The sequence below is a fragment of the Rutilus rutilus genome (assembly GCF_951802725.1).
Source record: "Rutilus rutilus genome assembly, chromosome: 3".
NCBI classification, from domain to species: domain Eukaryota; kingdom Metazoa; phylum Chordata; class Actinopteri; order Cypriniformes; family Leuciscidae; genus Rutilus; species Rutilus rutilus.
The window spans coordinates 51,497,550-51,517,382 of NC_140211.1; positions in this window are offsets into that span (position 1 = coordinate 51,497,550).

Below are 19,833 nucleotides of genomic sequence, written 5' to 3' on the forward strand. Positions count from 1 at the left end.
CTTCCATTGACTTCCATAGGAGGAGAGCTAAAATACTATGGAAGTCAATGGGGTACATCAAATGTTTGGTTTGGATTTTATATTTAGAAATATTTGCCCAATACCATTATTGGAAGGTTTTCTACAGCCCACTTCAAGTCCCCTCACAGCCCATCATTCCAGGTCTCATTCATTATTTTCATACTGTTATATTAACTTTGCTGAACTGTCAATCCAGTATGCATGTTAGGAAAAAAAATGCACCTTTCCTTTCCTTTTTCCCCCACAGCACTGTATCCGATACATTTGGTGAATAGAGTTAGCTCTAATTTTTCCAGCAGTAGTACTGAAATGGCAAACTAGATTTTTAAGTTTCCTGAAGAAAAAATGTTGGCTGTTAATTCCTGTCCTAGGATGAACAATCAAGTATACAGCACAACTCTTCCTAACAAACCTCACAATAAAGCATGGACTTTTAGAAGTTTAGAACAAACCAACCCTAGGCATGAGGAAGCAGTAACAGTAATGCTAGCGTTAGCAAACACTAATTTAGAAAGCAGTAATGCAGTTGGGATTGACCGGCAATGACAGCTTAGCACATCTTGAGGTCATCTTGATCATTAAAAATGGGAGTAAAACTCGTCAGCAAGGAAGGTCTAACCTCCATTCTTCATTTTACACACAGCCTTAGTGGTAAATCACGTCTCTTATCACAGAGGCTGAACAATGGAACATTCAAACCGTTCAACTGGGTTTAAAAGAGATAATAACAGGGAATCTAACCATTTATTTTGCTCTAATATGGCAACTGTGTCAGCAGCTTTTACTTGTCAGAGCAAAGTATGAGAAAACAAGGCATTTTAATGTGAAGTAGCACACAGTAGCTCCTATCATTTTAATGGTTTTGTCTCTTACTGGCTTGATTTTAAAGTCAGTATAAAGGATTTTCAAATTGTAACTTGAATTGCAAAAATTCTCTTTTACAAGGTTCTATTGAAGCTCAACGTTCAGTTGTATTTGTGTTTACTGGTTGAAAGTGCCTGTTTTAAATTTGTCCCTTGCCTGGAGCAATGTTCCTTTTAGATTTCACATCTTGCCTCTTGATCTCAGTGCAGGTAAACAAACCTTGTTCAAGCCTTAGTTGTACATCTAAACCAGAGTTAGAGGGATCTCTAAGTATATGATTGATAGATAGATATAGATAGATAGATTTGAAGTACACTACAAGTCCACATAATTAAGTACACTTATTTTTCACAAGGGGACTTATTTTTTGATATCAGTATTTTTCTTACGCTTTGTTTTTAAATTTAAAAGAATATCCATTTTATCTTAAGTTCAAAAAATGCCCCTGATCTCTATTTGAAAGAAGAAAAAAGCATACAAAAATGTTTCCTTTTGACTACTGTAAGGTACATTAAATATGTGAATTGTATATGTATATGTATATGTACATGTCAGTGTGTTATTTCAGAAGTTCTTCATCACTTGCTCTTTCCCTGTCACTCCTGCACAGACAGATTGAGGGCACTCGGTTTGACTGTGGGACAGCGATGACTGATACTATGACCACAGCCTGTCACCACTGAACCCAGTGCCTCATAAACCGCACATGAATAGTGTTTTCTTATGGGAGAATGTTGAAGTAATAGTTCAATTAAAAATGAAAATTGTGTCATCATTTACTCACCCTCAAGTTGTTCCAAACCTGTATGAATTTCTTTCTTCTGCTGAACACAAAAGAAGATATTTTTTGTTGGTAACCAGACAGTTGATGTATCATGTACCCCATTGACTTCCATAGTAGGAAAAAAATACCATCAACACTACATTCAGTTTACACTTAAGTATATACTTTTTAAATACATAATGTCCATATATATATATATATATATATATATATGATTATAATAACATGATTTTTTTTTTTTGTATGCTAAAATGTACTTCTTTCTCGGAAGGGAATATATGAAACGGAGTTATATTATTCGTTTTTATTTTGGGCCACAGAAAAAAAAAATCCCTATACTTTTGAGCCCTGCAATTGATCACACCAAGGAAAACTCATGATGTAAATGTTAAATAAGTGTACATTTATAACAATATATAGCACATATAGAATTCAATTGTTTGTAATGCAGATCTATAAATGGGTCATATGGGTAAGAGATGTGTTTATTATTTTATAAGAATAGGTTACAAAATAGGTAAATAGTCTAATATCAAAGACTGATTGTGATGGGAGCTTTTGAATGAGCTGAATTGACTAGATCTAACGCTGAGGTTCTGTGACTGAAGCATCATGAAATATTTATGTCCCTCATAATTTTTAGGTGGCCATATTCCAGTCATTTCAAGGAAACTTAATGGAGAACCACAGAACATAATGCATTCTTATGACTCTGAGCCTTCTTTATGCATGGTTGTACCCATTTTTATATAATGTTACTCGATGCTCGATATTAAGCTAGAGGATTGTTTTTTTATCATCTCGGGTCAGAATGAATACATCTCACAAATACAGCCATATTTTTTTTTTTTTTCAGACCACATTGTAGAACATGCATTGTGGATCTATTCACAATTCACAATACTTGCATGCTCGTGCCAATCTGCCAACAATCCTGCAGCCGGTGTGCCAAAACCTACTGGAAACCCAATATGGGCCATGCTGAGTGTAGTTTATCTTCACAAATAATTGTAGCGAGGAAATGGGAAAAAGCCGCAGTGTGAGTCAAAGGAACTCGAAATAAACATTGCAGGTATGGGGTATGTGCTGTGGTGCTGGTGTATTAAAATAACAGTGCCAGCTTGAGTAGACTGTGATTGCCACTGCCCAATACGATATATTTCAGCAGGAATTACGACTCTGTGCATTTCACTGCCAGTGGAACATATATTCTAGAAATATAGTATCATATAATGGAGAGTGCTGCATCTTCGTGGACTGCATGATTTGTCCCTTAGCATCTTTAGTGACCAGCTACATTTTCATGTGGCCGGGGGCCCGTACCATGATGGTGGTTGAACAAACTCAGGGTTACAGGATTAGTTTCGACTTGACAAAACCAAAGCAATCCAATCAGGCTTTGTCGGTACCGTGACGCTGATCATCAGCTTTCTCTGTCAACTCAGGCTTTGATCCTGAGTTTAGGAGTTTAGGTGTGACATCATTAGTGACAATCACATGCCGTGGAACAGTGAAACTGCGATTCACTTCTCGTGAGAGAAGCAGCGCGATTCACTTCTCTCTTCTGCAGAATATTACCAGATTGAAAAATATTGAAAAGAATTTAAACAAATGTACTCAGCAAGAAGAAAAGAGCTGTCTACGAAAGAGGACAACTAAAATAAAAAATCTTGCTTTATCAGTGCACTGTGCAAGTTAAAGTTAGTTTAAATAGTTGATATAGATATAGAGTGAATATAGAGAGCTTATTTGCTTTACCTTTATATATATATTCATTTAAACTAATAAAATAAAATTGTACATGTGTAATTGATCTAAATCATACAAAATTATTATTATGAATATGCATTGCTAAAAGCCAAACAAGTTTGTCTTTAAAATCATTTGCTATGTAGTGACCTTTAATTTGTAGGAGAAACAGGGGGAGGGACTTTGCATCAGACATGTGTCACTTTGCTCTCACATCTGATTGGTTCAGTTTTGGTTTGAGATCTCTTACCTGGAACATAACCTGGCCCAGTTACTGTCCAAGTTCCTTCCTTCCTTCCTTCCTTCCTTCCTTCCTTCCTTCCTTCCTTCCTTCCTTCCTTCCTTCCTTCCTTCCTTCCTTCCTTCCTTCCTTCCTTCCTTCCTTCCTTCCTTCCTTCCATCCATCCATCCATCCATCCATCCATCCATCCATCCATCCATCCATCCAATCCTACACGGTTGTTTTCAAATGTTTTAATTTTAAACAAAGTGCCCATTTTACAGACAAATAACATTTAGTTATCCCAGCTTTCAGGCTTATAACAGTTTTCAGAATATTCTTCTCCTGCAGTTCCTTGTAATCACTTGATTATGCCTAATGACCTAATTTCCTCAATCAATGAGTTTCCCTAACATCACAAAAACCACTGCGAATTTTCTTTACCCTGAAGCTAAACATTGAATGAAAACATACAGCAATATGTTTTTTAAAGTCATTTCCCCCTCTGTGATCTTCAACAGACTGATATTAGTCTTTTATGAAGCTGCATTGGTTACTAGGTAAGTCTACAGACTCTGTAAAGCGTAAAGGCCTGAATATAATGCAGAGGAAAAGTTTAGAAGGTAAAACCTATTTTGTCTGATCATCCACCCCGTAGCTATTTCTTCATTTCCAGCTCCACACCAATCTGTTTTGGTTGAGTCACGTCGCACCCCCCGCCGCTCGCTTGCTGAACGCTGACCGCTTGCTGCGACACACTACTGCTAATCTAGCCGAGCAGCGCAAAAACAAAGCGGACCTGAATGCCTGTGTGCTGAGGTATTAGCATCTGAGCTCCGAGGCACAGCAGTAAAAGCTTTTGACAGCTCACTGCACCCGTATGGCAGTACGCAGAGAAAATACCACTGTTGACATTTCAGCGGCTTGCCTCTCCCTGTAAACGCTGAGCATCCACATTAGTGCACTTGCATCATTAGAGAGGGTTTTCTAGATCTCATATGAGCTCTGGGATGTTCTTCGATCTATGGGATGTTCAGAAGAGGGTTGGATTGGGAGGATCTGCTATAATCCGGGCTTGAGCATTGAGTTGATTTGTAGGCCAGAGATTAACTCTACATGACGCCATACAGTCATTTGTTGTGGATGGAATCAGGCAATGAGCCGAAGCTGCTCACGAGTTGTCCTTTTTGTACAAAATTACCCAATTGGCATTAACGGTTAATGTGTGAATGATAGAAAGTATTCATACTGTCTTCATATTTTGGGTTAAAGGGATAGTTCACTCCAAAAATTTGTCATTAATTACTCACCCTCATGCCGTTCCAAACCAGTAAGACAATTGTTCACCTTTGGAACACAAATGAAATCTGAGAGCTTTCTGTCTCTCCATTGACAACCTATGCAACTACCACTTTCAAGCCCCAGAAAGGTAGTGAAGATATCAATAAAGTAATCCATGTGACTCCATTGGTTTAACCTCAATTTTATAAAGCGATGTGGGTGCTTTTTTTGCGCAAAAAAACCAACAAAACAAAACATATTTTACCACTTTATTTCCAAAATATTTGCCTAATCTCACGGTCACAAGAGCACCACAAAGCATGCTTGTTGTGTTGATGCGAGAGCAGATGTTGTTGCGTGAATGCACGTTGGGGATTTTTTTCAAGCATGTTTATGTTATGTTTTTATGTCTTTCTTACCTTTCTGATGCTTGAAAGTGGCAGTTGCGTAGACCGTCAATGGAGGGACAGAAATCTCTCAGATTTCATTAAAAAGGTGTGTTCCGAAGATGAACGAAAGTCTTACAGATTTGGAACGACATTAGGGTGAGTAATTAATGACAGAATTTTCGTTTTTGCGTGAACTATCCCTTTAAATTTTAAGGCTGATGGTAAATCTTGTGTACTCTATATGTTTTTTTTTAATGAAGATTTTTTTTATGTTTCTGAAATAAGTCTCTTATGCTCACCAAGGCTTCATTTATTTGATCAAAAATATAGTATACGGTAATATTGTAAAATATTATTACAATATTATTTCAAGAACTGTATTATTTGAATATATTTTGAAAGTAATTTAATGTATCGTGTCAAAGCTGAATTTTCAGCATCATTGCTCCAGTCTTCAATGTTACATGATCCTTTAGAAATCATTCTAATAATTTGGTGCTCAATTATTAATAATGATTCTTATTATTATCAACGTTGAAACCAGTTTTTGTTACTTAATATTTTTGTGGAAACAGTGATTTTTTTTCTTTTTTTTTCAGGATTTGTTGACGAATAGAAAGTTCAAAAGAACAGCATTTATTTGATTATATTGATTATAATTATATGTTTAAGTACTGAGTAATATTAAGCAACTACATGTACTTACTATAGGGTTAGGGTAGGATTAGGATTTGGTTGAGGGTTAGTTGCTTGTAATTATGCATAATTTACTGTTATTACTTCAGTAAGTACATGGAACATATGTAACAAGGACACCCTAAAATAAAGTGTTACTGTCACTTTTGATCAATTGCTGAATGTCCTTGTTGAATGAAAGTACACAATTATTTTCCTTGACTTTTTTTTTTTACATCTGGCTTACCATAAACTTTTGAATGGTGGTATATCATGGTTTTCAAAATGTTCAACATTAAATAATAATAAGAAATGTTACTTGAGCAGCAAATCATCATATTTGAATGATTTCTGAAGGATCATGTGACACTGAAGACTGGAGTAATGATGCTTTGCATCACAGGAATAAATTACATTTAAAAACATATTCAGAAAACAGTTGTTCTAAATTGTAATAATATTAGAAAATTATTATGATTTTACTGTATTTTTGATCAAATAATGCAGCCTTGGTGAGGATAAGAGACTTATTTCAGAAACATTAAAAAAAACATAATTATTCCAATCTCCAAACAAATTCTTTCTTTTTCTTTATCCGTGGAACACAATTTATTTAGAAGAAGATTGTTTTAGAGTTATATAAATTTATTCTGTTTATCACACAAAGCTATCGTATTAGACTATATTGCACGAGAAGGATTGGCTGTAGTTATTCGGCCTGTGTCAATAGACACAGACTCTTGAGGGAAGGCAGCTGGTGTTTGCCACAGAAACAAACCCCCCAGCCCTTCCGCACAACAGAAGAGGTGAAATAAGACAAGAAAGGCTTATTAGTTGCTCTGTCAACATGCATCTCTCCCTCTCCGCCTCAATTTGTTGGCAACTGAAATATTGACTGCTGTCAATGTACATTCAGCCCCTCATCAACTGTAGCATTCCAGGAAATAATTTGACTTTTTCCCCCTCCATCTATACCAGTGGTATATATATATATATATATATATATATATATATATTTTTTTTTATTATTATTATTTTATTTAAAAAATTGACTGCTTAATAGTTTTGTAGAAAATAGCAAAACTGCTAGCCTCATTGAGACGTGGTCTGTGAACCACATGTTCATTTTCTCGTATTTGAGGCGTGGTTTACGAATGCCCAGAGCCGTTTATTGGGCGATACGAATGTCTATCAAATGCGCCTGCATGTAGCTCATAGCCAATCGTTTCAATTATACCAGATGACGTATGTAGAGCGACAGAAATTCGACGAGGAAGAAGACGAAATAAACTTGCGTTCTAAACTACTTAGAACACTATCTAAGGCTGCATCGAAAGGTAACTTCGCGTCTGATGCCATGTTGGATCCATATAAACATACTGCTTCGTTGTGTCACATAGACGTCGTCATCATCTTGCTGCTCCCTCCCTGTTCTGTGATTGGTTCTCTTTTTGAGGGGAAAATCTGGTCCATGGTGTCCAGGCTGCCTAGCAGCGTGAATAAAATCGTGCTGCGCGCAAGGCAGCATCGGGAAACCCAGGCTACAAAACTGCACTATTCATTGAAAAACATATAATATGATATTGTCAGTAGGTCTGCATTGTCCTGCTATTTTCTGACTTGCAAATATAATATAATATAAATGTAATGTAATAATATAATATAATATAATATAATATAATATAATATAATATAATATAATATAATATAATATAATATAATATAAAAGACCTTCCCCCACAATTCAAGTCCCATGCTACTGAATTATCTGGAAAAAAAATCTTAATTTAAATCAATTTTATTTTAGCATTATTTATTTATTTAGTATTATATATTTATTTATGGTAACACTTTATTTTAAAGTGGCGAAGTTACATGCCCTTACAATGGTAATAACAGTAATATAATTATTTAGAAGCAACTAACTGTAAGCCAAACCTTAACCCAAAGTACATGTAGTTAATTAATATTAATCAGTACTTATTTGTGTAATTACCCTGTAACAACGACACCTTAAAATAAAGTGTAACTTTGTTTATTTTTTATATTTTATATTTTCTGTTTACATTTAATTTTTTAAGTTTGTTTTAGTAATTGTATGTGCATTTGTCATTTTTAGTTTAAACATTTTTTTTATAGCTTTAATGACTTTTTTCAGCTTTATTAATTTTAGTGTCAAGGCAACATTTCCAATTAAAAAAATTGGGAGCTGTTTCTCAACCAATTGGTGGTGGTTGAGGAGAGATTCTATAATATGATTGTAAAGCGCTTTGGGTGTACAGTAGCACACATGAAAGCGCTATATAAATGCCTCATTCGTTCGTTCATTCATTCATTCATTCATTCATTGTTACAGTGGAATTATACATTTAAGTTCTGAGTAATAATAATTAACTACATATACGTAGTAGGATTAGGATTTGGTTGAGGGCTAGTTGCATGTAATTATGCATAATTTACTGTTATTATGTACATGTATGTAACAAGGACACTGTAAAATAAAGTGTTACCTTTTATTCTTTATTCTTATGATTACTATTATTATTATACAATTTTTTTTGAAGTATTTCCTTTTATTTCAGCTTTATTTCAGGTACAGAAAAAAAGTATCTTTAATAGTTTTACTAATTGACATAAGCACAGCACAGTGAGCCGAAGAAGAAAGTGCCCATCATCATCTCCACCTCCCCCATAGGGGGCGCATCCCACACTGTGAACCCCACTGATCATCACAGGACTGGCAGAAAGAGTCACCTCCGCTATCGGACGCCTACGTTTTGTTTAGCTTCCTCTGAATTTCCTATATCGGAGTCACGCTCCTCAAATAATTCTCTGATAAGCAATAACGGCAGCAGAGATTAATTGTGTCCATTGTGCGCATGAACTGATATTCGGCCCGTGCATCCATCTTCACCGCCCATCCCCGTGCCCTGTCATGTGACCCGATCATGCACTCAGACTATTCTTATGATTTTCTGAAGAAGCCATTCAGCTGTAGAGCTTAATAAAAGTCATTTTCTCACCAAAGCCCTTTGGCTAATGTAAAATACAGCTCTGAGGACAATCAGCCCTTCTGTAGTGATAAAATAAGTCATTTTGAAAGAGGAGTGTTTGATAATTGAAAGTGATGGAAGGGAACTGAATTGGAATAGGGAGAGTTTGCTCAGCCCAAGCACCTGCTGGACTTGCTCGCCATATCTCGCCGCTCTCTTCATCTTTATTTCGATAGTCTTGTTGATTTAGTATGCTTCATTCTTGTCCTGCATGCATCACTCTTCATTCAGAAGAAGTTTTGGCCGCCGCCTCTTTTTCTCCAGCTCTGTGTGCATTGTTTGACGCACCGGACTGATTAAAAAAGATACCTCTTCATGCACTGTGACTGCTTGTTTGCTCTAGAGATTGCAGAGTTATTACTGTGAAGCCTGCTGGGCCTGCTGATGATGTATGGAACTGGGCTTTGGAAGAATGTGAAGTGAGAGCGAAAGCACCCTATTGAAGAGTTAAAGGCAAACTCGCAGACCAACTGACTTTGGTTTTTTTTTATCCCTCAATAATGGCAAAGAAGTAGACAGGGTATCATTGGGTACGTACAAACCTCTAATCAAAACCTCAAATAGAACCGAAACTGTGCCTTAGCTTTAATGCGTTGTCGGGTCACAAGCGTTCAGCTTGAAGGGAATTAGGAACAACCCATGGAAATACCAATGTGTGACAAAAATATAAATGCTAATTATGTTCTATTTTTGAAAATTGGCTCATTTTGTCTGGAGAGAAATGGCAAACAAAGTAAAGCGGTATCCTTTTGAAAAGTTAGGATTTTTTTGTGTTAATTTTATGGTTTGAGACCACAAGCATCATCGCTTCACAGGCAAAAAGTAACTTCCCTGAGGGTACCAAACTAATTATGATTTTCTCTGTTGCTGCAATTTTAGTGATATGCGTGATTAGGTATTCATCAAGACAGTAAACTGTTCTGTTATTTTTTTTTTTTGGTCTTCCAATTTCAGTAAGATTTTTTTTGGTGTATTTGTTACCCCCCCCTCACCCACAAGCCATCTTACTGTAGGTATATATGACTTTCTTCTTTCAGCCAAACACAATCAGAGTTATATAAAAAAAAATATCCTGGCTCTTCCATGCTTTATAATGGCAGTGAATGGTACCATTTTTTTTTAAGCCCAAAAAGTGCATCCATCCATCATAAAGGTCATGTATACGGCTCCAGGGGGTTAAAGGAAAAGTTCACTTTTAAAAAAACTTTTGCTGATAATTTACTCACCCCCATGTCATCCAAGATGTCCATGTCTTTCTTTCTTCAGTCGAAAAGAAATTAAGGTTTTTGATGAAAACATTCCAGGATTTTTCCCCATATTATGGATTCCAATGGGACCCAAACGGTTCAAGGTCCAAATGACAGTTTCAGTGCAGCTGCAAAGGGCTTTAAACGATACCAGACGATGAATAAGGGTCTTATCTAGCGAAACGATCGGTCATTTCAAAAATAAATAAAAAAGTTTAAGTTTTATAAGCACAAATGTTCGCCTTGCTCTGTTCTGTGATGCGCGTTCGTGACGTCACGTAATACGCAATTACGTTGAAAAGGTCACGCTTGAAAAATGTTCTTTTTGGCTTTTTAATATTAAAGCACCTAGGATACGCACACGAATGGGCATTTTAAACGATAAACTGACACAAATACATTTTAAAATGTGTATATGGTCCTCCTCCCGCACATTTGTAAACACATCAAACTTGACCTTTTCAACGTAATTGCGTATTACGTGACGTCAAATTTGCCTTGATCTTTTGACGTATAAGAGGTCTTTGTACCATTAAAACATCCTGCAAGTGTCATAGCATAAAACATCCTCCTCATTATAGACAAAGCATTTATTTAATCAGGCTCCAAAAACAACTCGTTTGGATATTGTGGGATTTGTGACATCACACACAGACAAATACATTTGCATATGACAAGATAGAGCAAGATCTCAGCGAATAGTTTTACATCATCGAGTATACCGTATACCAATGCGCGTCCAGTTACGAACATACACCGCACAGTTTTACGACAACAGGACAAATGGAAGAAAGAAAGAAAGAAAGAAAGAAAGAAAGAAAGAAAGAAAGAAAGAAAGAAAGAAAGAAAGAAAGAAAGAAAGAAAGAAAGAAAGAAAGAAAGAAAGAACATTGACTTTGATGCATCCAGTTTAAACAGCTCGTTGTACAGACTTCAGAAGGATCCCAGTGTCGGAAACAAGTGGCTATTCAATGTTTTTATTAATGGCATCCCGGATGGCGTCGGAGGATTATATGTTTGTTCGGAGCCGAAATTTGTTTTGTAAACGAGGCGCAGTGTAATAGAGAGTTTGCAAAGTAACTTTTCTTGGAAGAAGAAGCAGCCAACTGAATTGGATATGACAACAGCTGCATCACAAACTGTAATGCAACATAAACTGTGAAAATTTCATAATGCTTTGACCTTTGACCGGTTTTATGTGGATAATGTTTTCGAAACACTTACTCACGTGCAATAGCGAGTGGACATTGATGCTGTTTCCTATGCAATGCCGTTAGCCAATCATAACAGTGGCTGTTTACTGACAAGCTTTAAATGAGCCACCCCTTAAAAATGGATCATTTCAGTCAGAGGGTGAGAATGAGGGTTAAAAATATTTGTTTTTCCACACACACACACACACACACACACACACACACACACACACACACACACACACACACCGCGCACATGCACATGCACGCGTACACACACACACACACACACACACACACTTACAATTTATTAACATTATAAGTGAAGGAACATATTAAAATCAAATAAAAAATCCATGTCATGACTCCTTGATATCTAAAGAAAAAAACATCTTTGGACGATAGTTCACTCATTTTCAAATGTTGGGAGTCAGGCATGTCACAAACACTGTGTGAACCTTGGTAGTTGCATACTGTAGCACTGACTCACCTTTCCCTGAACTCTGCCCTGCAGGAGTTAAACCGCCTGGAACAACTCAAAGCATCACTAGCGCACTTTAGGCCCTCATCAACCATACTGGGTACTGACCCATAGCACAACAGGGGTTAAAAAGAGACTCTGTCATTAAGTACAGCCTATGTACTGTATGTATAAGGTTGTGTGCTCTTGCCGTCAGCCTCCCTTCACCGGCATCTGTGGCCTATCCTGGGATTAAAGTCAAAGCTTGTAATTAGCATGAAAGGGCAGTGTAGAGAGGAGAAGAGGATGAATGGAGGAAGAAATGACCCCTACTATCGCTCCCCCCGCATGCCTATGGCTTATCTCTTCTCCACCCGGGGTGAATGTTTATGTATTACTCATGCAGTTCAGAGAGGAACAACGCATAAGCCTCTGTGTGACAGTTCAATTTGAAATATGTGTTTGATTGTTGGAGAAGGCTGCTGAAAAGAGGCGAAAAACCTTGAGAAGAGGCTTTAGTCAAGAAGTGAACTGCTTTTATGTGCGCGTGCGCTCTCTTTTATGATTGCCTCTCGCTTCTGCCACCAGCTGCTGTTCATCATGGTGTGATGTTCGACCTTATGATTTTGGGAATGGCGTAATGATGATGTATCTCTATCAGCCAGAGTAATTGGGAGCTGTCTTTCTCACCACTTTCTTACAATTTGCTGCTTAAATTACAGACGAGCGACTATGCATTTCATTTTCACTCACTCTGCCCTTCACTGTCTAGCAGAGTCAGATGGAGTGTGAGAGCGAGAGGGGCCACTGTGCTCAAGGGCCCTTGAGCTGATTTTGCAGCAAATGCCATTTTGTTAACAATACGGTGAGTGTCGTTCCATCATTGAATATTATATATGACAAAAATGAATCCAAAGCATCAGAACCAAAGAATGAATCTATTCATTTGACATGTAGGGTCAACAGGAAGCCATTAAAACTGTGATTCAACACTTACAGACAGTTCGCCCCAAAATTAAAATGTATATCAATTCATGTTGTTTAAAACCTGTACGACTTTTTTTTCCTTCTGTGGAACCCAAAAGAAGATATTCTGAAAATGTCTTTGTTGATAAGTTTTGGACTCCATTGACTTTCTCTGTATGGATGTGTATATATGTTCTTTTGTGTATATATCTAATATATTGCTACTTTGTACATAGATACCAAGTTCTGTCATGAAACTCTAGATGGTGCAGGCTGATGGCACCGTAACGCAACCTCCTGACAATCACATTGTTAACTATATGGCACAAGCTGATTGGTTCCTGTTGCATCTGTCAATGTTTAAATAGTTGGTTAATGGCTGCTGTTGCAGTTTGCAGCGTGCTTTTAGAGTTCCTCTGAAACCCTCCACCTTCCATAACTCCACCTGTATAGATCTGCTACAGGTAATTTCATATATTTGTGCAGCAGCAACAGCATGTCTTACATTCTCACAGCAGTGGGTCTTTGTATGTATTGGCAGTAGCGAGTCTCTGTACTTGCTCTGCAGCAGCAAAAATCAACAACAGCAGCAGCAATATCATCAGTAGCAATAATCAACAGCAGCAACAGCAATAATCAACAGCAGCAGCAATATCATCATCTGGAGCAATAATCAACAGCAGCAGCAATATCATGATCAGCAGCATTAATCAACAGCAGCAGCAATATCATGATCAGCAGCATTAATCAACAGCAGGAGCAAAATCATCATCATAATCAGCAGCAGCAGTAACAGCAATAATCAACAGCAGCAGTAACAGCAATATCAGCAGCAGCAGCACAGCAATTACATCATCAGCAGCAATAATAATCAACTGCAGCAGCAATATATCAGAAGCAGCAATAATCAACAACAGAAGCAGTATCAGAAGCAGCAGCAATAATCAACAGCAGCCGTAATACCATCATCATTTGGAGCAGCAATAATCAACAGCAGCAGCAGCAGCAGCAGCAGCAATATCATCATCGTCTGCAGCAGCAATCATCATCATCAGCAGCAGCAATATCATCATCATCTGCAGCAGCAATCATCATCATCATCAGCAGCAATATCATCATCACCTGCAGCAGCAATCATCATCATCATCAGCAGCAGCAATATCATCATCTGGAGCAGCAATAATCAACAGCAGCAGCAGCAGCAATAGCATCATTAGCAGCAGCAGTGTACCAGATAAATGAACACATATTTAACTAACTTAATATTTGTATTATTTAAACAAACCATCTGACTTTCCAGGACTATTTATGAAAGGGAGGGCAGACATTTTAGTTAAGCATGTTTGATTATTGCCTCGGTTTGTACAACTGTTTGTGTAAAACAATGAGAAGAAAACTAGCAATGTGTTTTGTAGCAACTACTCAATGAAGTAAGCTACTTTTTTTAATGGAAAAGCTAAATATTTAACAGAGCTGCTGTCAGGTTACTAGAAAATGTACTTAATTTTGTTGCTATTTTTTGTTAGTTATTTGCCTACACTGCACTTATTGACCGCTTAAATAACAGAGAAGTCGTATTTCATACTGCTTTCAACAGACTTGCTAACATTTACTTTCAGCAATATTTTGGGGTTGACAGCTTCTTGCTGCCGTGCCTGTTGACCTGTGGTCACTTACAGCCTTTGTGAACCTTTTCTGTATTTATTTATTTGTTGTTGTTGTTAGGGGCAGGCGTTTTAACAAGAAGCTCTCTGCTTATAGTTGTTCACTCACCCTAAAAACCTCTGCATTATTCATTCCACCTCTGACTCCAACTCAAAACATTTCATTTCAGCTTTTATTTATTTGATGTATTACTTCAAGTGCTTCAATGCTCTAGTCTACAGACCTCCATACTTGAACATGAGCTTCTGTGTCTCTCTCTGTTTCTGTCTCTTCACTGTAACATTTTACTTCCTTATTTTCGATCTATCTTTGTTATATTAGTCATTACATTTATTGCATTAGTGACTCTTTAAAACATGAGGAGCAGCTGGATACCATAGAATGACTTTAAAATGGATCCAGGGGAAACATACCTATTTTAGTGGCCTGGTTCCATGTTTAAATAACTGTATATAAACATATATTAATTAAAACAAAAAAAATAAAATAAAGTAATATTCATGAAATAATAATAATAATAATAATGCATATTTGATTTTTCTTCTTCTTGCTATTGTTTATTTATTATTTATCTATTTACTGGTAATTACTATATATTTATTATTATTAATAGTTATTTCAGTTAGTTAATAGTTATTAAACGTTTATTATTATTGTTATTTAAAATAATTAATTTATTGGTAATAATTATAACAATAAATATTATTATCATTGCTATTATTACATGTTATTTATTGAATGATTACGGTCTTATTAATAATAATAATATAAGAAGAATAAGAATAAATATTATTATTGTCATTATTGCTATTAATATTAAACATATTAGTAATAATATTACTAATATTTAATTTGGGTCAAATATGGACAAACCCAACCGTTGGGTTAAAATTTTAATTAAAAAATTAAACCCAACGGCTGGGTTTGTCCATATTTTACCCAAATTGTGGGTTGAATCAACCCTGCATATTTTAGAGTGTAATAATAAGAATAAGAATAATAATTAGCAAGTGTATGCCCAAGTACATGCCCTGTATTGGTTTTACTGTGGTTAAAGTGCGTTAGGCAAAATGTGAAGCTCCGGTGGCTTACAGCTTTAATAATCCACAGTGAATATCTCACAGGAACATTTTCCTCTGTACATTTAAGTTTACATCTTTTTTTTTAAATGTTCTCAGTTAGACATCATTTTTCTTGCCTTGCCAAGTAACAAAAACCAAACAAAGCAAGACAAAACCAAAAGGATTGTGAACTACTGTAGCTTGCTGATTGTGTATATCAAAGCAATGAATTTGGTTTCCTCGAACATCTTATCAAATGAAGTTGTAATAAGTGTGCCTCATGTCAGTAGGTTTCACAGAAGTATGCAAGGGTTCTGAACTCCCCGGAGCAGGTAACGGGGCTACGTTTGCTGCTCTCACAGGTGCAATGTTGAAGATAGAGGCTTCAGTGGTGCCTTGTGTTGAATTTTGATGAACCCATGCCTGGCTAGATTAATGTTGCTTAGCATGTGTATCTGAACGCATACAGCGTTCATGTTCTGTAAAAGGCCTCGACATCTGCGTTTAAGCTGTTTTTCAGTCCTAGTGCTCTAGCCTGAACCATGGGTTACTAGTGGCGCTAGCATGAAATAGCATGACATGCAGATCCGCTGCTAAATTGTAATTCTGTTCTTCTTTTCCCCTGGTGCTTTAGCTAATTTCTGTTTGCTTTAGCACATAGCTGCCAATGTTTCATTGGAATGATTTCCAGCCTGTCCGATTAGCATTTTATTTTTTAGGCAGTATCACACATGCAAGAGGACTTCCACTCAGCACCGCTCATGTATGTGGTCTAGCAGGTGGCAAACTAAGACAAGCGCAGTGATAAAAACAGTAAAAAGTCCCAGTGCTGTTGGCCTATATATCAGCACTCTTGGAACCAATCAGATTACAGAACTGGAACTGATGTAACTGTTGTGTAAATAAATGTCATGTTGATTAGTATCTATTAGTACTATTACTATTACTATTACTATTACTATTATTAGTATCAAGTCTCATTACTTATTGAAAAACTGGATATCATTACCAATTGAATCTTTGTCTAATTCAGTCTGCTTCTCCTCATCTGGTGCACAATCATCCTTGAATTTCTCCTGGTCCTGCCTCACCACTTTTTCCTACAGGGTACAACAACATAAAACACAGTGGTAGAACCAATTAGCACACAATGTGAATGTGTTCTTCTATCCGGACATCATTCTACATATAGCTTTAGCTTACATTAACACATTCATAAGTAATATTCATTCAGCAGAAAAACAAAGAGTTACACACATAATTCATAATGTAGTAATTGTTGAATAATTATGACAGGCGATTTGCACTTTTTACAGTTAATCTAAACTTGCTTGCTTAAGTGTAAAATTACAGTAACACTAGTTGTTAGTTAAATACTATTTGCACTGTGAATGAACGTTTAAAAGAAAACCTTCAGTATAAACAATGTGCAGGTGAGCAAATTATTTTAATCTGGACTGATTGCTAAAATCAGCAAATAATATAAATCATTATATAAACATTTCATTTCAACTACTTGCATACCTGGCAGTGTCAATGCATGACCATATGCGTACACAGTACACACGCACCTGTTGTACTATATTATAAAATAAGTAAAGATACCAAGTAAATTATTATTTATTTCGAGTTCCTTTATGGCTGTAGCCTCAGAGACCATTCTTGCAAACGTTTCTTCTTTCTCATCATCGGACAGGAACGGCAGTGCTAAATCTTGGATCAGGCGCTGAAGCTTGGTTAAGTGTGGCCTTCTCCTTCTTAGACGCATACCTTTTCATGAGGTCTTGGTGAACGGCTTCTTTGGTTTCTTTAATGAACGGAGGATCCTCAATCATTTCCTGGGTGTCTTGCAAGAGCTGTGCAAGTAGTGGGGCTACGACAGAGAGTGTTGGGTTACTTTCATCCAACAAAACACATGTAGCTACCTTCATTGCCTTTAGGGCCTGGACGAACTCCTCCGCGTGGGATATGTCAGACTCGGTAAAGGTGCAGATATCTTTATCTCTCTTTCTCACTTCGGCAGAAATCAGTGCAGCTGTGATTGCTGGCTGTTGTTCGAGGAAACGTTCGACCATGTCATGTGCACTGTTCCATCTCGTTGATACGTCTGTTATCAGTCTGTGCGCGGGGAGCTCCAGCAACTTTTGTTTTTCCGGCAAAGTATGAAGTCCTATGGCACTTCGGTGGAAAAACCCAGTAACACGTCGTACTCGTCCAAGTAACCTTGCAACAGCTGGCAGCTTTAGTGCACGCTGTGAGGGTGTGTGCAAAGCACCTGACATGGAGAAAGTCTGTTGATTGGGCAGCGGTAGCCATATTCGGTGCATTGTCTGTCACTAAAACAAGGTGATGTTCCATTCTGTCGCCATATTGTTGAGTAGTTCTGCGATATTTGCCCCTGTGTGGCTCTCGTGCAAGGCTCTCGTCTGGAGGATGTGAGAAGACAAAGACCAGTCATCTGTAATGTGACGGGCTGTTACAGTGACATAAGACTCCGTAGCTCGGGAAGTCCATGCGTCGCAGGTTAAAGCGACTCGTCAAGCTCTTCCTAGTGAATTTATTACGTCTGACTTGATGTTGTTGTAGAGTGTAGGCACGACTGATTCTGAGAAAAACTTTCTTGACGGTATGATGTAACGTGGCTCCAAAGTGTGAAGCATGTTTCTAAATCCAACATTCTCTACAACGGCATATGGTCGAGTGTCTTTGCATATAAACATAGCAATTGACTTGATTGATCCGCCTTGCCTTATCTGAAACGCTGGGTAGTTTACTCAATGTCTCATTCAGAGTTCTTTGGCTTGCAGGCTCTTCTACTTTCACAGGTTGTTTGGTGCCGTTTAGCATTGGATGGTGTCGAGCAAGATGCACGCTCAAGTTAGTCGTATTACCACAGTAGGATACACGTAGACGACAGGTTTTGCACACTGCTTTAGACATGTCTAGCTGTTGTTCACTCCCTGGTAATTTGTGAAATCCAAAGTGTGATGGTGCAGGTTGTATATCTCTAGCTGTCTTTCCATCCTCCATTGTTTACTTTCTCTTGCTCTCTACTAGTAAGAGTTATGACGTCATGTAATACCCACCGATACAACACATCACCATCTGCTGAAATAAAAGAGAAACAACTTTCCTCCGCCACGTTTGTAAGCAAGAACTATAATAAAGCAATATGAATTTAATATGAATTAAAAAGATTTTAAAATCGTAAATAAAAAAATCGCGATACTTAGGTGAATCGATTTTTGTCCCATCCCTAGTACACAAAAGGCCTATTTCTCTCAAATATTGTTCACAAATCTGTCTATATCTGTGTTAGTGAGCACTTCTCCTTTGCCGAGATAATCCATCCACCTCACAGGTGTGGCAAATCAAGATGCTGATTAGACAGCAAGATTATTGCACAGGTGTGCCTTAGGCTGGCCACAATAAAAGGCCACTCTAAAATGTGCCATTTTACTGTATTGGGGGGGTCCGAAAACCAGTCAGTATCTGGTGTGACCACCATTTGCCTCATGCAGTGCAACACATCTCCTTCACATAGAGTTGATCAGGTTGTTGATTGTGGCCTGTGGAATGTTGGTCCACTCCTCTTCAATGGCTGTGCGAAGTTGCTGGATATTGGCAGGACCTGGAACACGCTGTCGTATACTCCGATCCAGAGCATCCCAAACATGCTCAATGGGTGACATGTCCGGTGAATATGCTGGCCATGCAAGAACTGGGATGTTTTCAGCTTCAAGGAATTGTATACAGATTCTTGCAACATAGGGCCGTGCATTATCATGCTGCAACATGAGGTGATGGTCGTGGATGAATGGCACAACAATGGGCCTCAGGGTCTCGTCACGGTATCTCTGTGCATTCAAAATACCATCAATAAAATGCACCTGTGTTCGTTGTCCATAACATATGCCTATCCATACCATAACCCCACCGCCACCATGGGCCACTCGATTCACAACGTTGACATCAGCAAACCGCTCACCCACACGACGTCTGTCATCTGCCCTGTACAGTGAAAACCGGGATTCATCCGTGAAGAGAACACCTCACCAAAGTGCCAGATGCCATCGAATGTGAGCATTTGCCCACTCAATTCGGTTACGACAACGAACTGCAGTCAGGTCGAGACCCCGATGAGGTCGACGAGCATGCAGATGAGCTTCCCTGAGACGGTTTCTGACAGTTTGTGCAGAAATTCT